This window comes from Pongo pygmaeus, chromosome 10, assembly GCF_028885625.2.
Source record: "Pongo pygmaeus isolate AG05252 chromosome 10, NHGRI_mPonPyg2-v2.0_pri, whole genome shotgun sequence".
NCBI lineage: Eukaryota > Metazoa > Chordata > Mammalia > Primates > Hominidae > Pongo > Pongo pygmaeus.
In genome coordinates this window covers 84,461,431-84,486,332 of record NC_072383.2, presented here as the reverse complement: position 1 = coordinate 84,486,332, position 24,902 = coordinate 84,461,431, and the positions used below count along the sequence as shown (strand labels likewise).

General features: G+C 34.8%; 1 protein-coding gene across 1 annotated transcript in view; it reads left to right on the top strand.

Moving 5' to 3' along the window:
• The first annotated feature begins 3,399 nt into the window (after positions 1-3,399).
• Positions 3,400-24,902, top strand: part of MGAT4C (MGAT4 family member C) — a 294,930-nt gene continuing 273,427 nt past the window's right edge. The window contains exon 1 of the mRNA XM_054442449.2: positions 3,400-3,534. The gene's annotated coding sequence lies outside the window, so the exon portion shown is untranslated. The remainder of the gene's footprint in view (positions 3,535-24,902) is intronic.

Here is a 24,902-nt window from a genome sequence, read left to right as displayed (position 1 = left end):
TACTAATATACATTTACTGAGAATGAAGCCTAAATTGATGTCTATAGAGTGTTTTGCCCCCTCATATTAAACTTTTACACACTATTAAAGTTAAAATATTTTATATTCTCTGAACTCACAAATGCTAGCTGGCCATTTTAGTTGGAGGAATGTAATAAATAATGAGACAACGTTGGTAAATTCATTCTCAAATGCAGTGTTTGTTATTATTCCTTTATAAAATTAGAGCTATATGCAGCAGTTTACTTTTCTACATGTGTATATTAAATAGAATATTCAAGAAATGACACCATCCTTTTATTTTTCTTGTAATTTCTTAATGTTTTAACATTTTTACATTTAGAATTTTTTTTTTACATTTTGTAATCAGGTTGTATTTCTTAATAATATTATTTTAGCGTAGTAGAAAACAGTTACACATCTTATTGTCAATGTTCACATCACATACACACTATCTTATTTTTGACCTTAACCCAGATACATGTGCAGACTGATGTTCAAGTATCATCAGACTTTTTTCCAAAGGACATTCTGAAAATAAATTACTGAAAGGTCTTGAAGTTTAGTATCTCTACTCTTCCAAAAGAAACACCACTAAATAATCACAAAAAATTTTTATAAATTCCACTAATTATTAGTTTCTAATGATTTCTCCCCACTGTAAGAGAATATATGTATATATATTTTCTTCTGTCCTTATGTATAAAATATACTTTGGAGTAATAAAACTGATATTCATATATGAACTATTATATCCTATATTTATCTGAACATTCCTGGGTGTATAGATGTAATTATTTAAAACTAAAATATAAATTCTCTCCTAATAAATAAATACAAAATTTGAAGTTGACTTATTAATGTATGTGATAAAGATTCATTCATTATCCTAGTCCAACATTAATGTGAAGTATTTCTAGTACATTTTCTTTTTTCCTATCAATTTTCCTAGGAATTAAAGTATAAGCCAATAATTTTGTTAATTTTTAACAATTCAAATTTTAAATATGAAATTATTTTCATATGTAATAAATGTATCCCCTTAAAATACTAAATAATTCATTAGAGACTCCATCTTGTATAATATTTAAGCATTGAAATCTATATTCTTAAAAAATCTCATTGACATATTTTAATAACAAAAACCAGCATTCTTTACTAGGTACCTTATTCACTTATAAACAAATTTTGTGTAGGATGTGGGTTATTGATACAAAATGCCTATACATTGATACCTGTGGAAATTGGCAAATAAATAAATAAACAAACAAACAAAAATGCCTGCAGAGCACTAGGAGTATTTAAGTTTCCCAATCTTTATATTGCTGTATTTCTCTAGGCACATTATATATGGCATTCTGTCACCCAAACAAATGCAAAACAAATAAGAGAGGTTATGATTTGTGTGCACCAAAATCACCAGAAAATACATTTGTCTTTAAAAATTAACTGAATGTAGATAGATAGATAGATAGATAGATAGATAGATAGATAGATAGATAGATTATATCCTGTTGCATGTAGAAACCATGCTGAAATTATTCTGGGAGGGTTAAAAACTCCAAAACAAACAAACAAAAAAAACATTGAGTGAGTCAGTGTTATAAATCAAGTTAATTTGCAACATTATTTTTGAGTTGAAATATTAAGGGTTTAACATATTTATATCATTACTTTGAGGGCACCAAAGTAACTCTAAATTTTAAGTCTTCCATGTGTCTTTAAAATTAATGCATTTGATTGTTTTTATAACAACAATAATATTAATTGTATCTTATATTTATGTAATACTTTTTATTTTATATAACAAGCTTCTATGCATTGTCTCATCTGATCCCTATATCTTTATTATTATTATTTTGCTGTATGTAGCATTACCACTCTCAGTTTATACATAAAAGATGTTAAATTACCAGAATTTTTACAGATAGTAAGTGGTAGAGCAAGAACTGGAGGATGAATCATTTCAACCCTAGTCTAGAACTCTTGCTCCCATGTCACATGCTAACTCGCTACTCAGAGTAATGAAATAAACTGACTATCATAAAAGTCAGAACTTGGGAGGAAATGTGAACATATGAAAATGTATTTTCATATATTATCAACTTTTTGAACTCTTATTGAGGCCATTGAGTAAAAATAATTTTCTGTCATTGTAAATGCGGAGGGAATGTAACAAGTATTTGCCCTGAATCCATTATTCAGAAATAAATGAAATAGCATAAAGTCATGCAAGTGCACTGTTGGTGACTTTCCTTTCCCTAAAGTTGGGGTGGTTGAAGTGAATTTCCTTGTTCCTTTTTCCAGGTGCTTGTACTGTTTGCATGCTGAGCTGCACAGCTTTCAAAGGGCTTGCCCTGGGATATGGCTGGGCTAGATTTAGAAGGAACTGGTCATTGACTAGCTCTGGTAATTCTTACATCTCACAGTTATGCGGTTGACAGCTCCTTTCGGTAGGGAACGCTTGGGTATATTTCAAGGTGATTGTAATTTTGTCCCTCTGGCAGCAAGCTGCTGCAACCAGCTTAGCCCATTATCCTCCTCTCTCACTGGATTTAAGCCTGGGGAGAAATCTGGGGCTTTTGTCAAGATAGAAGGTAAGAGATGGATAATTATTCCCCGTGTGTGCTCAAAAAGAACAGCACTATATCATAGAGTAGCTTTCAATTACTGAAATGGGATTGTCTGAAGTTCCAGTGACTTATAAATTACTCTTTGTAAAAACCAATATTTAACATTATTATGTTAGTGATGTGCTTTTAATATCTCATACTTTAAGGTTTATTACATGAAACTTTGCAAATAGTGTTTAACACTCAGAGAATAAAATGCATTTCCATTTTTGTGTTTTTATTAGAAGATTTAAAAACAAATGTCTGCTCTGAAAAAATTGATTAAAAACTTCACTGTACAATTGACTACATTATAATTTTTCTCAATTTGAGTTTCTTAAATCTCAGGGGCTAGTACTGTAAAATCAATGCAAAGTAATTACAAAATTTAAAATTCCAGATGTTATGATTACATACATCTTGTCCTTTAATATCCATTCTGTCAAATACCTTTTATAAACACTGCTACTTAACAAAACACATTTGGAAAATAAAATTTTCACTAATTCTGATTAATTAATTAGGTAAATCAGTCTTAGCATATTTAGAGGGCAGTATTTACAGTTTGTGATCCCCCAGGAGCTCAACATTACTTTCACTCTCCTTTTAAAGGCAGAAATTATAGTCAGGAATGTGCATTTCAATTTGCAGCTGACAGTTTAGGGTTAAGATATGATTCCAGGTAACAGAAGCCAATGAGAGTACACCCAGTTGATGTTTGTGACATCATCTTCCAGTCGGAGTACATAGAACAGCTGAGGTAGCGTTCAGTTTCAGCACAGTGCCATTATGATGGATGTTTACATCTCTTCATTGAGAGCCAATTATCTCGCTTTTGTGTGAGGCCCAAGGATCACTCATGCTTCCAGGCTGCACAGAGCACTGTTGGATCTAGCTGAACGAATTGTTTTCTCTGTCTCTGGTAAGGGCTTCTTCTGTTTTACCTTCTCTTTTAAAATAAAGGTAGATGTGTCTTACAGAGAAAATAGTGTAAGGGTCAAAAAGGATTACTATCTGGTAAGCTTTTATTCAGGAATATTTATCATTATTTAAAGGACTATGGAGTTAGCAAAATGAATTGAAGAAAGAGCTTGCTAACGTGTACCTGACAAACTAATTTGCAGCAGAAAATGAACGGCAGGTAAATCCAGCTTCGCTTTAGAAAAAGGAAAGTACTGCTATTATAAGACCACAATTTTGAATGTGTTTTTAAAACTGTATATGTGTATGTGTATCATTCTGCATCATTTCTCTATATTTTTCTATTAGTATTAAAGAATAGTGGTAGAAATGGTCAGCCAAGTAGTGTTGCTGTAGACTTAACATGAGTCAAAGTTTCTAATTGTTAAATGGCAGTTCTTTGGGACAGTTTTCCAAAGTTGCATTTATACAGGGAAAACAAAATTTACCAAGTAAGCAAAGGCTCTGGCTTCTGAAATAAAGTTGTAGGACTTTACATTCATATTTACCATTTAAATATATAGAAATAATAATAACAAAAAATTTTAAGAATGAATGTAAGGGTTTCTTTGTGGAATTAAGAGATATTAAAATCATTTATTGCATTTTTGTTATGCTTTTTAGTACATAAAAAATACTGTCTTTTACGTAGCCAGAAAATATTTAAATCCTAAAAGTGTATCTTTATATTATTTAATCATTTGTCAGTAGTAACTTTTATGCCTGAGGATCTTGTTATATTGTAGCAAAACAAATATATTTAGAGCTGTTGAACTGCTATGGATAGGTGATTGAATGTGACAGAGAACCTGAAAAGTCACTACACTAAAAGCTTTCAATTGATTGAGAATGTTCACATGCTAACCAATGAAGAATTCAAAAATATTTGTATCCCCTCAAATGTTGTCTATTATTATGGTATAAAGTAGTATACTGTTGTTATTTTAAAGTTGGATGCAGTTATTTATGAAATAAAGCCACAGAAAAGTGTAATTAGCTATTATTTTATTTAACATGCTCTTTTATTTTAATAGCATCACCATTCCTCCTAGGGTTATAAAACTTTTGAATAATGGCTTGTTCATCAAGTGTTGATGTGCTTATGCTTTTTAGATTTATTTTTACTGTGCCTTTAACATAGAATATTTCTGCCTTTGCAAACTAGTAATTTTGATAATTAAAAATCAGGATTTGGAGATTCTCGAGTTGAGCTTTAAGACAGCAGGGGTTTCTCAGCTATGTCACACTCTGTATCTTCTGCTAGCCCAGTCCTGTTTGGCAGCTCTAGACATTACTGTTGTTCGAGTTGTCTCCTTTAGTCCATTCAGGTCTGAACAAAACTGAGTTTATAGAAAGTGTCAGATGTGTATTAATGAAATCTAAACAAGTGAGCTTAATGTCTCAGCCACAACAATATGTAATCAACAAAACCTCAAAAAGCTTCCAATATACATCTAGAGTTAATTTTTTGCTCAGGAAAATTTAAGTTGTTATATTCTGTGAATTTCAAAATTTAAAGTGAAATCTAAAATTTTGATAATATGAGCTTGAAAGCATGAGTCACTTCTTTGAAATGAATTTTTTTCTTTCCCTAAGTACTCTATAGTGGAGTTGAAAAACCCAGTGGTACTGACTGTGTCATTTTCACAGGTGATTAAACTTAACTAAGGAAAAAGCATTTGTCTCCTAATAATTAATTCTTTAAAAATCTATTTATATCATTCTGTCAACAATGAAGAAAATCTTACTCAGCTACTGAGTGATCTAGACATTTAAATTGTATTTTATCCTGTGTATGATTCCTTCTTTCAGTATTAGCCTTGCTAGTTACAAATGCACTACATTGATGGTGACTGCGGTGTTAAATTGCTTATCTCCTTCTTTTCCTTTGGACAACTTTATACAACACAAGTACACGAGATATGAGCTACCTGGCTAATGGACTTCATTCATTTCATAAAAAGTTTTTTATTATTATTTTTAATTTAAGAGAGGACATCAATGATATCATAGCAATTTCCTATGCCACAAAGTCCCTAGGAAGGCTTCTCAGTACAGGGTGACATAAATAAATGATGTGTGATGTTACATGTACTGCCCTGTTCTCTGCATACTCCATATGCTGGGGGTGATATATTTTTTCTTTTGAAAATGACTCCTCAAATTATGTTTTTACCTATTGCAAAATAATACTCTTTTGTATGTTTTAATACTTTCCTAGAATTTAGTTTAATGTAAGCCCCTTTATTAGTTTCATGTAATGATTGAATGCACAATACTGCTTGGTTTTTTAGTTTCTCAGTTCAAGCACTTGAATGATCATGAATTCTATGCTTGTCTTGACAGTGGGAAATTCTGGGCATTCCAGGCCAACTTTTTACTTAAGCCAAAAACTATAGTAACTATGATGTCATCTTGGACAGCTTGGACTTATTGTGTGAATGTCTGGATATTTAGGTGTATATTTTAGGTACATAAATGTAATGTTTTTATGTATTTTAAAGTTTATAAGATCTTTTAATCAACATTGTGTATGTATATAATTAATTCTTAACAATTGATATGTGATAAAGTAATTGATATTATGCAACAAAGGAAACAGAGACTAATAATTTGTAACTTGTTGCCAAAGATCACCCAGTCAGTAAGTCAGTAAATGGAGGAGCTAGGACTCAGAAACAGGTTTACAAATTTCAGTGCCCCAAATCAATTTCTCTTTCTTTCTTTGTTTCTTTCTTTCTCCCTCCCTCACTTAATACAGCTGGTTATCTAATCAGTCGCTTTTCTTGAGTATCTACTCCATGCCAGGCACTCTTCTAGGTACTTGGCATTTATAACTGAACAATGTAAAAAAATTCTTGTTGTTGCATATATTATTTTTTTCTACCTGAAAAACTCTCATCTTTAATTTACTACAAATGTAGAATGTATTTTAAGGTGTGGCTAATTAAAACCAAAAACTTTATGGGAAATAGGAAACATAAGTTAAAGGATACATTCATTTGCATTTCTTGTGTTTCTGTGTGTCTCTAAGTTCTCAGGTATGTTTTAATCTAAAATAGATTTTTATGTTATATTTGGGTTTTGTGAAAAGTCTATCAATTATTTTATAACTCATACTTGATTCTGAATGTGGTCACTAAAATATTATAAGAATAAAATAGTTTGTGGTAGATTCCAAAAACAGTATCAAGCATTTTTGAACAAAGTTACCTTGTATTTATAATGTATGTTCAAGCAAGCTAGCTTTATTTTTATTGTCTATTTTACAATCAATTATTTACTGGTAATAGTATGCCGAGTTTACAGTTGTTTGACTTTGGACAAGGTTCTTTATAGTATAAGTAAAAGAATAAAAAATGGAGAATTTTTTATTTTAATTAAAAAACTTAATATCTCCCAAATGATAGTAGTTTGTGTTTGAACAAGCAAACTAGAGACAATTTACCTTTTAAGGCCAATTTTTTCACTATCTTGGCAGATACTAATGCTAGCTTCTAGGGCAATGGCACTAAAAAGTGATATTTATTCCCTATTGAACTTATTTACAGATACTCAGTGATTTAAAAGAAATAAAAAGCCTAAAATACAACCTCCTCAGAGAAAATCAATCTGTACATAGAACCTATCAGTTGAAGATAAATTATTTTTAGATAGTATCATTTAATTAGCCACTGAAGAATCTGTCTAATGACATATGTATAAATTGTACAACAAAAGTTGACTGAACACACTTGATTTGGCTTAAAATATTTTACTGTTGTCCTATTGCATAATAATAAAACAATAGCCCTGAACTTAGTCCCTACTTAGTAATGCCCATCTGAAGTATGCAGAATAAGACAGTAAAATTAGAATTCAATAATTGAAAGTATGAATGTGAGTTTTTATCTGCTTTCTCTCTCTACCTCTGAAGCTATGACAAAGGAATGTGCCCTTTTCAGGGGTTAATAAATTATAAAGACTTTTCCACTTCTTTCAGAGTTAGAGACAGAGAAGCTTGTTCACATTCAAACTGCATAAAATGAAAAGATAATCTAGAGCTATTAAGCAGTAGATGTTTTTCCAAGAAGTTTTACAAGGCACTGGGCCTTGGGTTTAGCTATTTTTAACAGCTTATATCCATGAATTAATTTTAATAGTGTTTTTGATGAGAAAAGATAAATGGACAACAGTACTTTTTAATGCTAAATTCTGCTGAAAGCAGAGAATTGGTTGTTCAGTGTTTGATACCGGTCTCAGTGGCATGGAACTGAGCATATCATAAAGGTTGTCTAGGTAAATTTTCACAAGTAAGTGGCTCTCTACCTGTGTGCCATGGCACACCATAAAACTCTCAAGGGTATGTCCTAACATTTGGGTCAATGTGGAAAATGCGTTTTGCCTAAAACTGAGTATACATATTGGTAGTGCAGTCAGTCAGATAAAATATTGAGCTGAGTGAAACCAATAATATGGGGAAGAAAATGACACAATTTGCTGTGATGAGAAGCAAGGTGTAAAGTTAAGTTCCAGCAACTTTTCTCCATTCGAAGTACAGAAGAGGCTATGATCACGCTAGAAAACAGTTTTTCTCAGCAGAGCAAGAAAAGAGCAGATGCTTTTAAAGACACTTTCTTTTTTGTTTGCGTGCACTTGTTGCATGTAAGAATATGCAATAAGTGCGTGCAAATTGTATTCAGGTAGTCTAGGACCAGGTGTGGCTAATTAAAACCAAAAACTTTATGGGAAATAGGAAACATAAGTTAAAGGATATATTCATTTTCATTTCTTGTGTTTCTGTGTGTCTCTAAGTTCTCAGGTATGTTTTAATCTAAAATAGATTTTTACGTTATATTTGGGTTTTAAATGTTGACTTTTAATGTTTTTAAAAGTCTGGGACCAGACTACCTGAATACAATTTGTTGTTCCACCCTTTTCAGGCTTCATGCCTTCATAATAAAAAAAAAAATGGGAAATAAAAGTACCTACCTTGTAAGTTTGTTGTGAAAATTTCGTGAACTAATCTTATAAGCATGGAGAACAGTGCCTTGCATATAGTAAATGTTCAATTACTATTGCCTCTCTGTAGTATTTTCGTGGTTACTGACTTGCTTAGTATTGTGTGGGTGTGTCTTTTAATTCATTCAGGAGTTTTCATTAAAAATTGCTATTCACTAACATGAAAACTCTGGTATAGTACAAACACACAATTTTGGGAACCAATCATACTAATTACTTTTGAAACTAGATGCTGATTGTAGATTTTGTTGGTAAACACAGGTTAATCATTTACTGCATATAAAATTTCTGATGTTTTAACTTTATTGTAAGATAAAAAAATGAATTAAATAACTTTTAGGAACTTTTCTCAAATCTAAAATAATATAATATGGGATATCATATACATACAAATCTAAGTACGTAATAAAATAGAAAGTCTTATGGCTTTACCTTTTATCTTTTATCCTATTTTACTTTGCTACTTTTTATTCTATGATTTTTCATAAGTCAATGAGAGTTTCATACCTGGAGTTATGAAAGTTTTATTTGTCTGATATATGTAGAGACTGACAGTCTCTGCTTTTCAGCAGTCCATTGTCTCATATTGGTGATGAAGTGGTGATAGAATTGAGTTAAAGTTTTTCAGTTCTTCTTTACTCATGACATTCTGTATTCTTAACATAGTCGTTAGAGGCAAAGTATGTTTTTATTTTAAAAATCTCTCTCTCTCTCTCTCTCTCAGTGTGTGTGTGTGTATGTGTGTGTGTGTGTGTGTGTGTGTAGGTTGCTTGTTTTGTTTTAATGAAGTATCTAACATGTACCTAATATTACCTCAAGAGAGATACAAATAGAAAAGGATAAAAAATGTAATGTGTAAAGTAGGTTATTCTTCCACACCGTTTATAATCTTGTAGAATAAAGGCATTAATGAATGTGTAAAACATTTTTTAAAAATCTATTCATTCCACTAAGGTATTTTCCCTTCACTTTTAAGTGCTCTGACTCATTCTACAAATTATTTAAAGCTCAGCCACTCAATTACTGAGCACTTACGGCATGCCAGCAGTGAACAGAGCACCACCGCTGCTCTCCAGGAGTTCATGGTCTAGTGATCAACACAAAGTTGGAAATAAATAATTGCAATCCATTGTGATAAGTTTTACATTAGAGATATGCACAGAGTGCTCAGGGGACACCCACAAGGAGTGACTTATTCTATGTGTAAAAATCTGGAAAATCTTTAAAAATAAGCTGTCACTTAGCTGAGTTTTGGAAAATTAGAGACTTTTTCAGGTACAGGTGGGCAAAGGATATTTCAGATAGAGGGACCTCATTAAGAACAAAGTCAAAATGAGAAGAGAAAGCACAGTGTGTTCAGTTAAGGTCAAGTTGCTTATCATGCAACTTGCAATGCAAGTTATCATGCAACTTATCATGCAACTTATCAATGCAACTTATCATGCAAGTTGCTTATCATGCTTCACTCCTGCAAAGGCAGGAGTGAAGGAGAGCTAAAAATTTGCACCAAGGTATCAGAACAGATTCTAATTGTAAATAACCAGTAAGGACAACTGTCATAACTGCATAACTTTAATCCTTGGCTGGATGTTTAAGTTAGGTTGTTCAAATTTTAAATACTCTAGAAGGGCTGTGATGAGATGGATCACTGTGGTTTTGAGAAAATGAGGAATGCTTCCTAAAAGAGGTAAGAAGCAGGATGATTTGGGACTATTTAAAGCAGTCTGACACATCAAAGGAACAGGAATGGTCAAGACATTCCACTTCATTAGTTTCCGCTAACTTTACTAGGTATATCAATCTATTAATTTATTTTAAATAATGGATAATGTTGGATGGGGTAATTAATTACTCAAGAATATAAAGGTGTGTCACAGGTGACATAATTGAGAGGAATACCAGAGTTTGGGAAAGAGTTTTTGAAGTCAGTATTTATTCACTATTTATGAACTTGAGCAAACATGAACTAGGGATAGGAAGTGTATGATGCTGAATGACAAAATGCTTTACTATTGGGCTGGGGTCAGTGGGAAGATCCAGGGAAAGGAACTCCCCTTCTTATAGAATAACTCAATTCATTGCACTTATTTTTTAAATTATCTGAACAACATTATATAAAAGTTATATATTAAATAATTATTTTAAAAGAAAACAATAAGCATTGTGTCATTCTTTTCTTGGTGTAAAATTTCCTCAAGTGGCATGTGATTTACAGTGAACACAAATAAATAATGGGGGAAGATGGAAAGAGGTGCTCAGCATGGGAACAGAGCGTAACACTAGCTAGTTTCACAGCTGTCTCTTAGGCTGTCTCCCAGAAATTTATTCTAAGCTTATTCACTTATTTCATCATGGTGAGATTCCGATATATTTAGATGGTATCCAAAGAGAATTAGGCTTTATGTATGACCCCTCCCATCTACAATGTTATAGGCACTCTGATAGGTGGCGAAGTTACATAAGGATGGTGGTGGTGGTGTATCAAGAAAATGTGTGTCATAGCAGAGCACAACAGGCAATAGGACAGAAAAGGCATGACAGAAGAGGCAAGACAATTGCCTATCTACTTGGAAGGGAACCTCTTCCCACTTGCCTGTATCTTTAATATTAACTCTCAGAGCAATCTTGCATAAGAGCGTGCAAGTGATAACTTTAGCATGAGAAAGAGAACATGGTTCTGAGGGTAGAAAATAGGATAAACTGAGGGGCATTAGGGAGGTGGAGATATAGAAAGGTAAATATTTGGGGGAAAGAACAAAAAAAAATCTACAGACAGGGTTGTAGTCAACAAATCATAGAGGGTATTTTACTCTCTTGAGGTCAAAGATTCTCCCTAATTCTTTTCTGAATACCTATGGCCTAGGAAAGTGCTCTGTAGAAGTTTGCTGAATGAATGTCTGGCTGCCTGGAGAAGGAAGGAAGGAAGGAAGGAAGGATAGAAACTAGGTTCTTTCTTTATGTACTTTATACATGCTATGCTTGAGATGTCCACTAAAGAGCAAATAAGACATGTAGGTATTGGTTATCAAGAAGCCTTAGGGAATTCCTCTATTTAAAAGTGGTGAAGAGGAGGAAGAACAAACAAAGGAGACTCAGAATCAAAGAGCCTTTGAATAAGGAGGATAACTAAATCTAGACTATTAAAACTTCAGATCAGGAAGGAAAAGATGGTGCTGAGCATAGAAAATCCTCTGAAACCTCTAGGCAGGAAATACAAATCTGAACATGACACTACTTTCCTCTCTCTTCCCCATAACCTTCCTTCCATTCCCTTGTGACGTAAAACTCTTCAGTGGCCTTCCATTACTACAGGATAATAACAAAACTAGTATGCTTCATAAGGCCCAGCATGATGGTCTGTGTGTTCCAGCAACATTTACTTTCTTTTCATCTCTCTTACAATTTCTTCTTCGGTTCCACCACTGAGCCTTAGTTTATTCCATTCTGTCTGGCTAGCAGGTTCCTCTGAACCTTTTCCACATGTTTACTTCAAATTTATTATTCAATTCTCAGTTAAAGAAGCACAGCCTTAAGGAATTCCTCCTTGACCTTCCTGATGAGGCCAGATATCCCTATTACAGGTTCTCAACACAGTATTTAACACTTTCAAAAGTTTCCATTGTAGGCTTTCTTGGCTGATTAAATTGTTAATGCCAGTCTTCCCACGGGACTGTAAGCTTTATGAAAGTAATGGCCAGAGTCTATTCTGAATCACCACTGAACCTCCAGTGTCTGGAGTAAGGAAATCAGCTAGATAAATATGGTCAAGTGAATAAACGGTGTGAGTAAACAGAAGATTGCAAAAAGTGTATTTACACCTGGGAACAACAAAGTACTGAGATGCTACTGAATGTTAATCATAGAAATAAAATTTGAGTGGACTTTTAGAGCATAAATAAAACGCATGCCCATATCTGCAGCCTCCTTCCCACTAATACGTGTGTAACCCTATAACTAATTATATAAGTATTTAAGTAAGAGAACAGATTGTGCACTTTGAGTTGTGCACAGAATAATAAAAGATATTGTATCCTAATGGTCATTTGTAACACACAGATAGTTGAAGGATATGAAGAGATACAGACTCATAGAAACTGAGTGTGTATGTGAGTGTGTTTCTACAAAACTTGTACCAGGGTATAACTGATGCTACAAAAACTAGAAAGAATGTAATTGAGAATGTGATGTCCCATCATATGAAAGGCTGCAGAATGTCTCAAAATATAGAACAAAGAAAATTGCACTTTAAATTGCAGGGAAGGTCACTGGTGGCCTTAGAGAAAGTAGTTTGAGATATTAGATAGCAAGGAGTCCAGCAGGAAATTGATACTTAGGAGTTGAAGTCATGTTCAAGCAATTTACAACTGAAAAGGAATAAAGACTTGCTGGTCAGAACTGTCAAATAATAACTCTTTCAGGAATGGAAAAAGTTGATTTGGTGGGCAGATATATGAATTATTAAGTAACATTTACCTTTGTAAATTGGTCTTCATAACTTGTACAAAACACATTTGTAATAAATAAAGTGTTTATAGAACATATAGCTACGTTTAAAAATTTCAAGCACAGTTAGAACAAAAGATAGCAATATATCCCAAAATATAGAAAATTGTGGGAGTCATTTACTCAGCAGTTAATTTATTCTTTTAAAATGACTCTTTCAGTAGCCATTTATAAGCATGTTTATAGATGCTAAACTGTTCATGAGTATGTAGGCAAATAAACAAAGAAACCTTCTGGAATGAAGACCTAGACTCTCTAGAAGGTAGCAGGATACTCTAAGAAGCAATGGTTGGCGGGCACCTGTAGTCCCAGCTACTCGGGAGGCTGAGGCAGGAGAATGGCGTGAACCCAGGAGGCGGAGCTTGCAGTGAGCGGAGATCGAGCCACTGCGCTCCAGCCTGAGAAACTGAGCGAGACTCTGCCTCAAAAAAAAAAAAAAAATGAGAAGCAATGGTACACTAGGAGATATTCATATTCATGGCCTGCTAAATAGAAGAGCTCCTAAACTCTAAGACATTGGAGAAATTAACTGAAACCAAAAGAGAGAAAGGTGTATTTTGGACACAGCTTAAAAATCGGTTGGATTGGAAAATACTACTCCACTCTAATATATAAATATGAATGTACAATTAATGTGTATGTATATACAAATTATCTTCATTTAAATATGTAAAACTGTATAATGATGTAAACTTTTGTTTTAAAATTTGGCTACACATTGAGCTATTTATTCTGGTAGCTCTATGATGATTATAGATTTATTCTCAAGAAATTTCTGATTTACTTAGAAAAAAATCACTTTAATTTGTTCTTGTTGTAGAAGAGGGCAAGATATTTTTGAATAATCTAGAGAGGAGAAAAATTATATTCTACGTCTTTCCAAAACAGTTTGAAAAACAAAGTAACAGGATTTGAGTACCAACCCTAGGAGCTAACATGGAAGGAGGACTGGGATGCACCATGGTTTCAGAGAAATTGAGATCAAAAGGGGGTTTTGAAACTGGAACAGCTGGCCACAATACTATGCCTAGGAAACATCACAGCCGCCTCTATGTGACAAAGATACTCACTCAGAAATCTCTTGTATTCAGGCTAAACTAAAGATGACTAGACCCTAGAAACCAGACAGAAGCATAGAGACCCAAAAACAATTTGAGGATGCCCATGGGGCCAAAATATAAAGAAGTTCAAAAAAGGAGGCAGAACATGGTGTCTGATGTCTCATAGGAGGAATCTAGGCAAGAAGACTGAACTCAGAGACAAGATTGTAGTTTCCAGGAAGCCTAGAAGGGCAGAACCTTAATCTAGAAACCTGGCATGCTAACCTGGGACCCAGTAACTGGAGAGGACCTAATTGCTCCTCTCTGTTTTTGGCAAGAGAACTCGAGGACTGGATGGAGTGTCTGAGATCAGGGAGTTGTAGAACCTTTGTGGATTTGTACCCATAGGATGAGTTGGTGTTTCTATTAGTGAAGGGTAGACGGCTGATCCCACCATTTGGTGTATTTTTTTTAGTTTAGAGTGGGCCATTGTAGTGTGGGCTTAGGAGTCAGTTGGCTAGGGATTAATTCCTGGCTTCCCACTTAACCAGTGTTGTGACTATGAGCAAAGAATTTAACTTCTCTGTGCCCCAGTTGCCTCATCAGTGGGATGAAGTGAGGATCAGATGAGATAATGCATACCATCCACTTAATACTGCACTGACACAGTACATGCTGGATAAATGCTGTCCCTCATAATTTTTATTACTCGCCCATAAACCCCATGCTTCAGTTCTGCTGCTCCTGAGACTCACCTCTGGGCATTGGCACATGTTCTTTCTGTTTGAAGAACTCTGCTATGTCAATTCCTTTTCATCGTTACTGGTGGTGTTTGGGGTTTCTTCCTACAACCTCTTTGATGAGTGAGGTGTCCCTCTTTTGTGCTCATAGAGCATTTTCACTTTCCCTGTAATGTATTTAAATTGACCATTGCCTTCTCTGTATTCCCCATTAGCCTGTAGGCTCTATGTGTTTTGGGATTTTATAAGTTGTATCGATTGCTGTATCAGCAGTGCTAGCTCAGAGTAGAAGCTCATTAAATGCTGATTAAATGAATGTATGATGAGAGACCCCAGACTTAGATCCCTTTAGGGAGCCATAATCTGAAAGGATTTCTCTATTAGAGTTTAATTTGGGGAGCTCTATTAGAACTTAGTTGTAGAGCCAGAACTAGAAGGTCTGAGGTGAGAGATAAAGCTGCTTTTAGAAGGAGGCAATGAAACCCACCCCTTCACTAATCCCTGTCTGTCTCCTGCCCCAATGGTGTTGGTAAAACAACTTACATCCTGAGAGTTTCTGACACAGCCCCCGAGCTGCTGTGGCAGTCACCATCTTTCCCAATCTAATTGGTGAAAACATGCCTGGAGGGTAGTCAGCAAATGACCGCCCAGCATCATTAAACAGTGCAAAGCATTCTAGAAAGTATAGGATGTGTGCTGCTTATGTGCGTGTAGGCGTAGGCATGACCTAGGCAAGATGCTGCTGTTCTTAGTATTTATAAGCATTTCTCTTGCATTTCTTTCATCTTAATTAACTTTTTTACCTTAGTGAGAAAAATGACAAACACCACCAGCAGCAGCATAGCCTTAGAAGTCACAGGGGCAGGCTGAATATGGCCAGTCTTTTCTCCTCCTGGACTCTTCTCGCTGCATGAAAAATGTATTTGTTTTATATTGCTGTGTAACAAATTACCACAAATTTAGATGCTTAAAACAATAGACATTTATTATCTTGCAGTTTCATTGGGCCAGTGATATGGACACAGCTTGGATGGGTCTTTTATTCATGGGTCTCAGGAGGCTGCAATAGAGGTGTCTACTAACCTTTTTTCTTTCTGGAGTTCAGGGTTCGTTTTCAGACCCATGTAGTTTTTGGCAGAATTCTATTTCTCGCAGCTGTAGAATGGAAGTCCCTGTTTTCCTGATGGCCATCAGTAGGATACCACCCTCAGAATCTATAGGCTGCCTTAGTTCCTTGCCAGGAGGCTCTTTCATAGGCTTTTCATAACAGTGAAGCTTACTTCTTCAAAGCCAGCAGGAGAATCTCTTGCTTAAGTCTGCTAAAAGGGAATCTTACATAGTCTAATAAAATCATGAGAGTGACCCATCACCTTTGCCTTATTCTATTGGCTGTAAGTCACAGGTTCTGCCCACACTCAAGGGGAGGGAATAAGACAAGAATGTGAATCATCGAGGGTCACCTCAGGGTGTGTCTACCATGGGGAACAATCACAGAATATTCTCAGAGACCTCTAAGTGACTGTCAGCTGCCACTGCCAAATCATTTGTTAGAGATATTCTATTAATTTCCCTAAGTTTGCAAGTAGCAGAGCTCACCCAACAAGAATAATTTTGATTGAGAAAAATTTGTCAGTAACCAAGAGAAAATGATTATTGGAGCCAGATGAGATGGCCAGCTGCCTATCCCGTGAGCTCAGAAACAAACTGTACTCTCATGTACTCATTTTGAGTTTGGAGACCTGGAGAAATGGCTGCAGTGTTTGCCACTAATTAGACAATTTGGAAAGAGTACGTGTTGGGTTAGAAACCCCTATTTTCAACCCATTATTGAAGAGGAGGAAAGTCAAGAGTCACATTGCAGATTTTATCACTTGGGGCCACCTTAATGTTAATCTGCTTAAAAAAGCAAAATATCTAAAAGATCTCTTGTTCCTGGGCTCTGTTAGTAGCTAGAGTCAGTTCCCTTAACTTGCATCGCTGAAAGTTCTGAAGAGCCATTAGAGCCCATAGGGAGCTGGGAGGTGTGTGTTGTATGTGTACATAAGTGTATATATATGTGGTGGGGCGTGGGGGATTAGTGCCTTACGCATGCCATTGTATAAAGGTAAGGTTGGATGGGACAGCTAGGTTTTCAGCCACCCCCTTCCTCCATTTTTCCCTCTCTTTTATTCTTTCTATTTGCCTTTAAAGACCATATTTTTTTTCTACTCTAAAGTACTTCCCCAGACAATCAAATAAAATCATAAAATCGGTAAAGGCTCTTGAAACTTTAGTCCAAAGTCAATGTGTCCTGATAAACAGAAAGTACAGGATTTAAAAAGAAGTCATTACATGTGAAATATTCAATAGAAGAAATAGCAAAAAAGATACTTGTTTAAGGGTCCATGCCTATTCACATGGACAAAGTATCAAAATAAAGGAATCTGAGAGGTCGTTTAAATAAAAGAAATGATGCAGATTCAAGGGAAAGATAGATTGAACCTGAGGCAGTATCTGTGTTTACCAAATCCAGCTTCGTGGCGAGTGAGCTGAAGGGGAATGTTTTACACCCCTTTGCATTGCAGGATCCTGCAAATGGAGAGTTTTTGTAACATGTTCTCTGGAGTTAGATTGAATGGGTGCAGCTCTATAATCAGTGTTTGCCTGTTAACTGCATAAAAGGGAACTTGTTCTACTTGAGGTTGAGGCCCTAGGAAGAATTTAAATCTCACTCCAAAGCCCTTAAATATTTTCCTAGAACCTCAGCCATGCGAAGGTCCCCAGCAAAGGGAGGCAACTGGGCAGTGTGATGGTATAGTGAAAAGATGGAGGTTGCCAGTAGAGTGTGGATAACTTCTGAGACACTGGGAGGCCACCAAAGGTAAATACAGTGGTTTTTCTCAATTTCCTCCCCTCCCCTAGTCTCCGATGATTTGAGAGCTGGATTGGCAAAGCAGGCTCAGGCAAGGCTCAGGAAGAATGGCTTATTGGGCCAAGTCAGACAGGTAGTGAGTACGAAGCTAAAGGCTTGTCAGCATTGTCAGACCAGGCCTTTTGACACGTGGTTAGCCACCTGAAGTGAAGGTTGGAAGAAGTTACATCGCATTTTAGGAAGCACTTTATAAAGTGCTTTCCCACATAAAGCAGTCAAACAGGTCTGGTATCTGAAGCCAGCCTGAAATCAACTGCTGCTAATACACTCTCTACTGATCTAAGCTGTCTTTTTCCTCTTAGGCGAGACCACTCTGAAAGTCCTTCTAGACTTTCAAGAATGGTGTCATGACCCATCTACAAAAATGTCGGACCCATCTACAAAATGTCAAGATGGTGTCCGACCCATCTACAAAAATGTCGGAATCCAAACAATTTGGAGCAGTAATGAATTACAAGCTATCAAACAAAATAATGAGGTATCAAATTATAAGCTATGAAACAAAATAAAATTTACGAGCCCATAATAATAATAAAGAGTTAGTAATTAGGGGAGAAGAGATGATCTTTTTTTACATTAGAATTCAGACAGCCAATTGGAAATGTAGAGGGAGAGATACTTGGAAAATTGTCGTTTTGCTTCCATAGTAGTAAAGATGGGATCAGAAAAGAATCACCAATGGATGCTAAATCCAGGGACTAATTTTATTGTGGCGCATGATATATGTATAGTCATAAAGTGACTTTCCAAAGACTTCCTATTAGTTTCAAGGAAGAACAAAAATAATCGTTACTGTGGAAAACCAGAAAATAGTTAATTGCATTTTTTAAATTAACGTTATCAGTGAGGGACAGATGGATATTATGTACCCCGAGATTTGTTTCCCAGATAACAAAATCACCTGTGTATTATTTTTTTGCCTGGAATGCATAATTTAAAACTAATCATGACCATCAGACAAACTGAAGGTGAGAAATATTCTGTGAGAGTGGGGAGATTGTATTCTTCAAAATTATCCATGACATTAAAGACAAAGAAAGGCTCTGATATAATTCAGGTTAAAGAAAGCTAAAATGAAATAACTAAATGCAACACCTAATTCTAGACTTGGTCCCATACTGAAGGGGCGAAAAGGCAAACATTTCAACAGACAAAGTTGAAATGCAGCCATGTATTATTTAAAATTATCATATCAATATTAAATATATTGATAATTTTAATGTGGTAATATAAGATAAAAGTGTTATTCTAGGCAATAAAAATACAAATATTTAGGAGTAAAAGACCATGATGTATGCAACTTCCCTCAAATGATTTTGGAAAGAGAGTCAGGGGAGGGGCTGGAGGGAGAAATAAAAGGATTAAACAAATGATTAAACAATAACATAAAATATTCATAAGAGCAGAATCTGAATTTTGGTTAAAAGTAGATGAATGTTCCTCTTTTTTTTATTTTTGCTACTTTGTGGTAAATTTAAAATTATTACCAAATGAAGAGTTTATTTTAAAAGTTAACCAATAAATGTTGTTGTTAAAAACCCACAAATGTAGAACAGTATATTCATTTTGCTCCCAGTTGTTCAAAAATAAATAGAAGCCCAAAGACACACATGTTCATTACTTTACATTAAATTATATAGAAAGATAGATTGGACATAAAAAAGCGATAGACATTTGCCTCTGGATCAGGGCATATATATCTAGATAGGAGAGATGCCTGCTTTTCACTGTGTAACTCTTTTGTGATGTTTGAATAAAAACAAAACACACACATATATATGATATATATTATATATGTGTGTGTGTATGTGTGTGTGCTTTTGAAATGAAAAACAAAGCACATTTGATTTAATTCAATTTCAAATATATTTATTAATTGCTTTCTGCACATTAGAATAGGCATTAGAGATATAATTTTAAAATTATATTTTATATCTCCTGCCTTCCAGGAGCACATGTTCCATCTGAGAAGAGAGGGATAAGATCTTTTAATCAATAAAGAAAAGTAAAAGCATTAAAAATGCCATTATTAGAGTAAAGTAAAAGAAGAAGAATTATAAAACCTTTGTTGTATGTCTGGATCTCCCACTGACTTAATTGTTATAGCTTACCTAAAATCCTTTATACTTTATTTTTCTCACTTTATAAAAGGATGAATAACATTTCTCTTTCTACTTTCCTCATAAGAATGCTCTAAGGATTAATGGGATTGTTTTATGAAGATTTTTCAACTTCACTTGGAAAAGATATCTGAAAGGATATGAAATGAATACATATTAATTTTAATTGATATTACTTTTAATTGTAAAACATACTTCTTTGAAATACATTTACGTGTCAGCTGAAGTAGAGAGAGAGAGAGAGATGGCTCTGGCTTCTGAAATTAATTTAAGGCTTTCGTAAATTTAATTTAAGCCTTAAATTAAATTTCTGTGTAATTTGGCATTTTACAGCAAAAGTAGTCATGTTCCTTCCTCCACGAGCTTTCCTAAATAAAAAGTTTCATGTTACCAAAGCCAGATTTATTGAGACATCCAAAAGTGATGACATTGGGACAATTACATTGCAGTTACTCCACTGAGATTGAATCAAAATGTGTCATGGTGTCTGACAAACTTTTTGGAATATACCTAGTTTTAATAATGCAGTTGCTATGACACATTTCCTAAAAGTAAAAGACAAGAACACTCGCAGAATACCACTATAAAAAAAAAAAGTTAAAATATTTTGTGCAGAACGGATCTTAAGGGTCACCCTTTAATATCATAAAAGGAGAAAATTCCAAGTTTGACGTTAAAAGATGAGTCTTAGATTTTCATATGGTACCAAATATTACTGTTTTTATAGAATACTTTTTAATGTGATTCTGATAGACAGCTAAAAAACCCATGAGGTCCACTAGAAATGAACACTTTAGGCTTTTAATATTAATACTATGAGTTTGCATAATACTTTATCTTATTTCAAAGGCTTTCACATTCATTATCTCATTTGAGAGCCTTAGCTGCTTATTCAATGGCCTTTTCATTAAATCACATCACCTCTCCAGTAACTTTTTCATTCTCTTGTGACTGAAAAAGTACACCATAATTATAACCATAAATAATTCTACATTTTATTATTGTGCTGGATGAAATTATTGATTATTGAGTAAAAAGGCTCAACAATTTGAAGATGGCATACAATACAAATTTAGATCCATGATGAAGCTGTATCTGTGCTGTCCAAGTTTTCCAGTACATTAGAGCTTCCCCTTCAGCTAACAGCTTTGTAACTGCTAACCCTGAAACCGTGTAAGCTGAATTCAAATAAACCTTATGACTGATAATGCATGTGCCTACATTTGTACTGTAATGATTTTTTATGATTTTGTAAGCTTGATGATTGTGTTAGAAAACATCAGATAGCATAAGAAAATTATGAAAATGATTAAAATAAAATATGGTAACACACAAGACAAGTAAATTATTTTTATCATGGATTATTCTTTGCAAAGAGCTCAAAGCATCTTCCATGTGTTCAGTCTTTTGTATTACTTGACTATGCAATGTACTGACAGAAGAAGAGCTTTGTCTACTCTAACATGTAGGATTTACATACCCCTTAATAGTGACTTCATCGGAGAACAAAAGCCACTAATGCATTTTTTTTGACTTCTTAATTTTATTTTAGGTTCACACAGCTTATCAAAAAGTAAAGAGAAATGACTAAACAAACTCATTCATTATACTTATTGATGGCTATATATTGACTTCACAGTAAATGATAACTAAAATGTATCCAAATTTTTCAAAAATAATGCCATATATTTCAAATGACTCTACAGCCCCAGTGTGGATATTTTATGCTTATTTGTGCAAGAGGCCAAGACCACAGACTATGAACGAAGAAAATTTGGGTAGACTTTAGTTATTATTTTCCTTCAAGATCGCAAGATAAAATTATCTATGAATTAACTGTTACAGTTAATTACACTATGACACTTTTTCATGTTTTCTTGTTGGTCTTTTGTTTTCTATCGTCCCTAATGTCATATCTGTGATTCACATTTTCAGAAAACTTTATTGTAAGTAGATGGTGAGCTTCAAAGGACTTACAGCAACACAAATTTCTCTCCTAATATTCATCTGTATGGCATTATCTGTCTGTTTAATTTCCATAGAGACATGAATAAAGGAAAGAAATTGAACCTATAGAAGCAATGGTTTTGGTCTGCTCTTTGAGCCTGATTAAATAAAAGGTTTTAATAGACGAATTTAAAAAGTTTTATGAATAAGATCTTGCTTATACTTTTATTATGGCTATAGTGTATGTCTAATATTGTAAATAATAATTTTTATTTTATTATAGCTAATATTCAAGTGATGTTTAAAGCATGCTAGGCACTGTGTTGAACACTTACACATTTTCCCCTTTTTTTTATTTCTTTCTTATTTTATTTTATTTTATTTTTTTAATTAATTAATTTATTTATTTATGATTATTATACTTTAGGTTTTAGGGTACATGTGCGCAATGTGCAGGTTAGTTACATATGTATACATGTGCCATCCTGGTGCGCTGCACCCACCAACTCGTCATCTAGCATTAGGTATATCTCCCAATGCTATCCGTCTCCCCTCCCCCCACCCCACAACAGTCCCCAGAGTGTGATGTTCCCCTTCCTGTGTCCACATGTTCTCATTGTTCAATTCCCACCTATGAGTGAGAATATGTGGTGTTTGGTTTTTTGTTCTTGTCATAGTTTACTGAGAATGATGATTTCCAATTTCATCCATGTCCCTACAAAGGACATGAACTCATCATTTTTTATGGCTGCATAGTATTCCATGGTGTATATGTGCCACATTTTCTTAATCCAGTCTATCATTGTTGGACATTTGGGTTGGTTCCAAGTCTTTGCTATTGTGAATAATGCTGCAATAAACATACGTGTGCATGTGTCTTTATAGCAGCATGATTTATAGTCCTTTGGGTATATACCCAGTAATGGGATGGCTGGGTCAAATGGAATTTCTAGTTCTAGATCCCTGAGGAATCGCCACACTGACTTCCACAATGGTTGAACTAGTTTACAGTCCCACCAACAGTGTAAAAGTGTTCCTATTTCTCCATATCCTCTCCAGCACCTGTTGTTTCCTGACTTTTTAATGATTGCCATTCTAACTGGTGTGAGATGGTATCTAATTGTGGTTTTGATTTGCATTTCTCTGGTGGCCAGTGATGGTGAGCATTTTTTCATGTGTTTTTTGGCTGCATAAATGTCTTCTTTTGAAAAGTGTCTGTTCATGTCCTTCACCCACTTTTTGATGGGGTTGTTTGTTTTTTTCTTGTAAATTTGTCTGAGTTCATTGTAGATGCTGGATATTAGCCCTTTGTCAGATGAGTAGGTTTGGAAAATTTTCTCCCATTTTGTAGGTTGCCTGTTCACTCTGATGGTAGTTTCTTTTGCTGTGCAGAAGCTCTTTAGTTTAATTAGATCCCATTTGTCAATGTTGGCTTTTGTTGCCATTGCTTTTGGTGTTTTAGACATGAAGTCCTTGCCCATGCCTATGTCCTGAATGGTAGTGCCTAGGTTTCCTTCTAGGGTTTTTATGGTTTTAGGTCTAACGTTTAAGACTTTAATCCATCTTGAATTGATTTTTGTATAAGGTGTAAGGAAGGGATCCAGTTTCAGCTTTGTACAAATGGCTAGCCAGTTTTCCCAGCACCATTTATTAAATAGGGAATCCTTTCCCCATTGCTTGTTTTTCTCAGGTTTGTCAAAGATCAGATAGTTGTAGATATGCGGCGTTATTTCTAAGGGCTCTGTTCTGTTCCATTGATCTAGATCTCTGTTTTGGTACCAGTACCATGCTGTTTTGGTTACTGTAGCCTTGTAGTATAGTTTGAAGTCAGGTAGCATGATGCCTCCAGCTTTGTTCTTTTGGCTTAGGATTGACTTGGCAATGCGGGCTCTTTTTTGGTTCTGTATGAACTTTAAAGTAGTTTTTTCCAATTCTGTGAAGAAAGTCATTGGTAGCTTGATGGGGATGGCATTGAATCTGTAAATTACCTTGGGCAGTATGGCCATTTTCATGATATTGATTCTTCCTACCCAGGAGCATGGAATGTTCTTCCATTTGTTTGTATCCTCTTTTATTTCCTTGAGCAGTGGTTTGTAGTTCTCCTTGAAGAGGTCCTTCATGTCCCTTGTAAGTTGGATTGCTAGGTATTTTATTCTCTTTGAAGCAATTGTGAATGGGAGTTCACTCATGATTTGGCTCTCTGTTTGTCTGTTGTTGGTGTATAAGAATGCTTATGATTTTTGTACATTGATTTTGTATCCTGAGACTTTGCTGAAGTTGCTTATCAGCTTAAGGAGATTTTGGGCTGAGACAATGGGGTTTTCTAGATATACAATCATGTCATCTGCATACAGGGACAATTTGACTTCCTCTTTTCCTAATTGAATACCCTTTATTTCCTTCTACTGCCTAATTGCCCTGGCCAGAACTTCCAACACTCTGTTGAATAGGAGTGGTGAGAGAGGGCATCCCTGTCTTGTGCCAGTTTTCAAAGGGAATGCTTCCAGTTTTTGCCCATTCAGTATGATATTGGCTGTGGGTTTGTCATAGATAGCTCTTATTATTTTGAGATGCGTCTCGTCAATACCTAATTTATTGAGAGTTTTTAGCAGGAAGGGTTGTTGAATTTTGTCAAAGGCCTTTTCTGCATCTATTGAGATAATCATGTGGTTTTTGTCTTTGGTTCTGTTTATATGCTGGATTACATTTATTGATTTGTGTATATTGAACCAGCCTTGCATCCCAGGGATGAAGCCCATTTGATCATGGTGGATAAGCTTTTTGATGTGCTGCTGGATTCTGTTTGCCAGTATTTTATTGAGGATTTTTGCATCAATGTTCATCAAGGATATTGGTCTAAAATTCTCTTTTTTGGTTGTGTCTCTGCCCGGCTTTGGTATCACGATGATGCTGGCCTCATAAAATGAGTTAGGGAGGATTCCCTCTTTTTCTATTGATTGGAATAGTTTAGAAGGAATGGTACCAGTTCCTCCTTGTACCTCTGGTAGAATTCGGCTGTGAATCCATCTGGTCCTGGACTCTTTTTGGTTGGTAAGCTATTGATTATT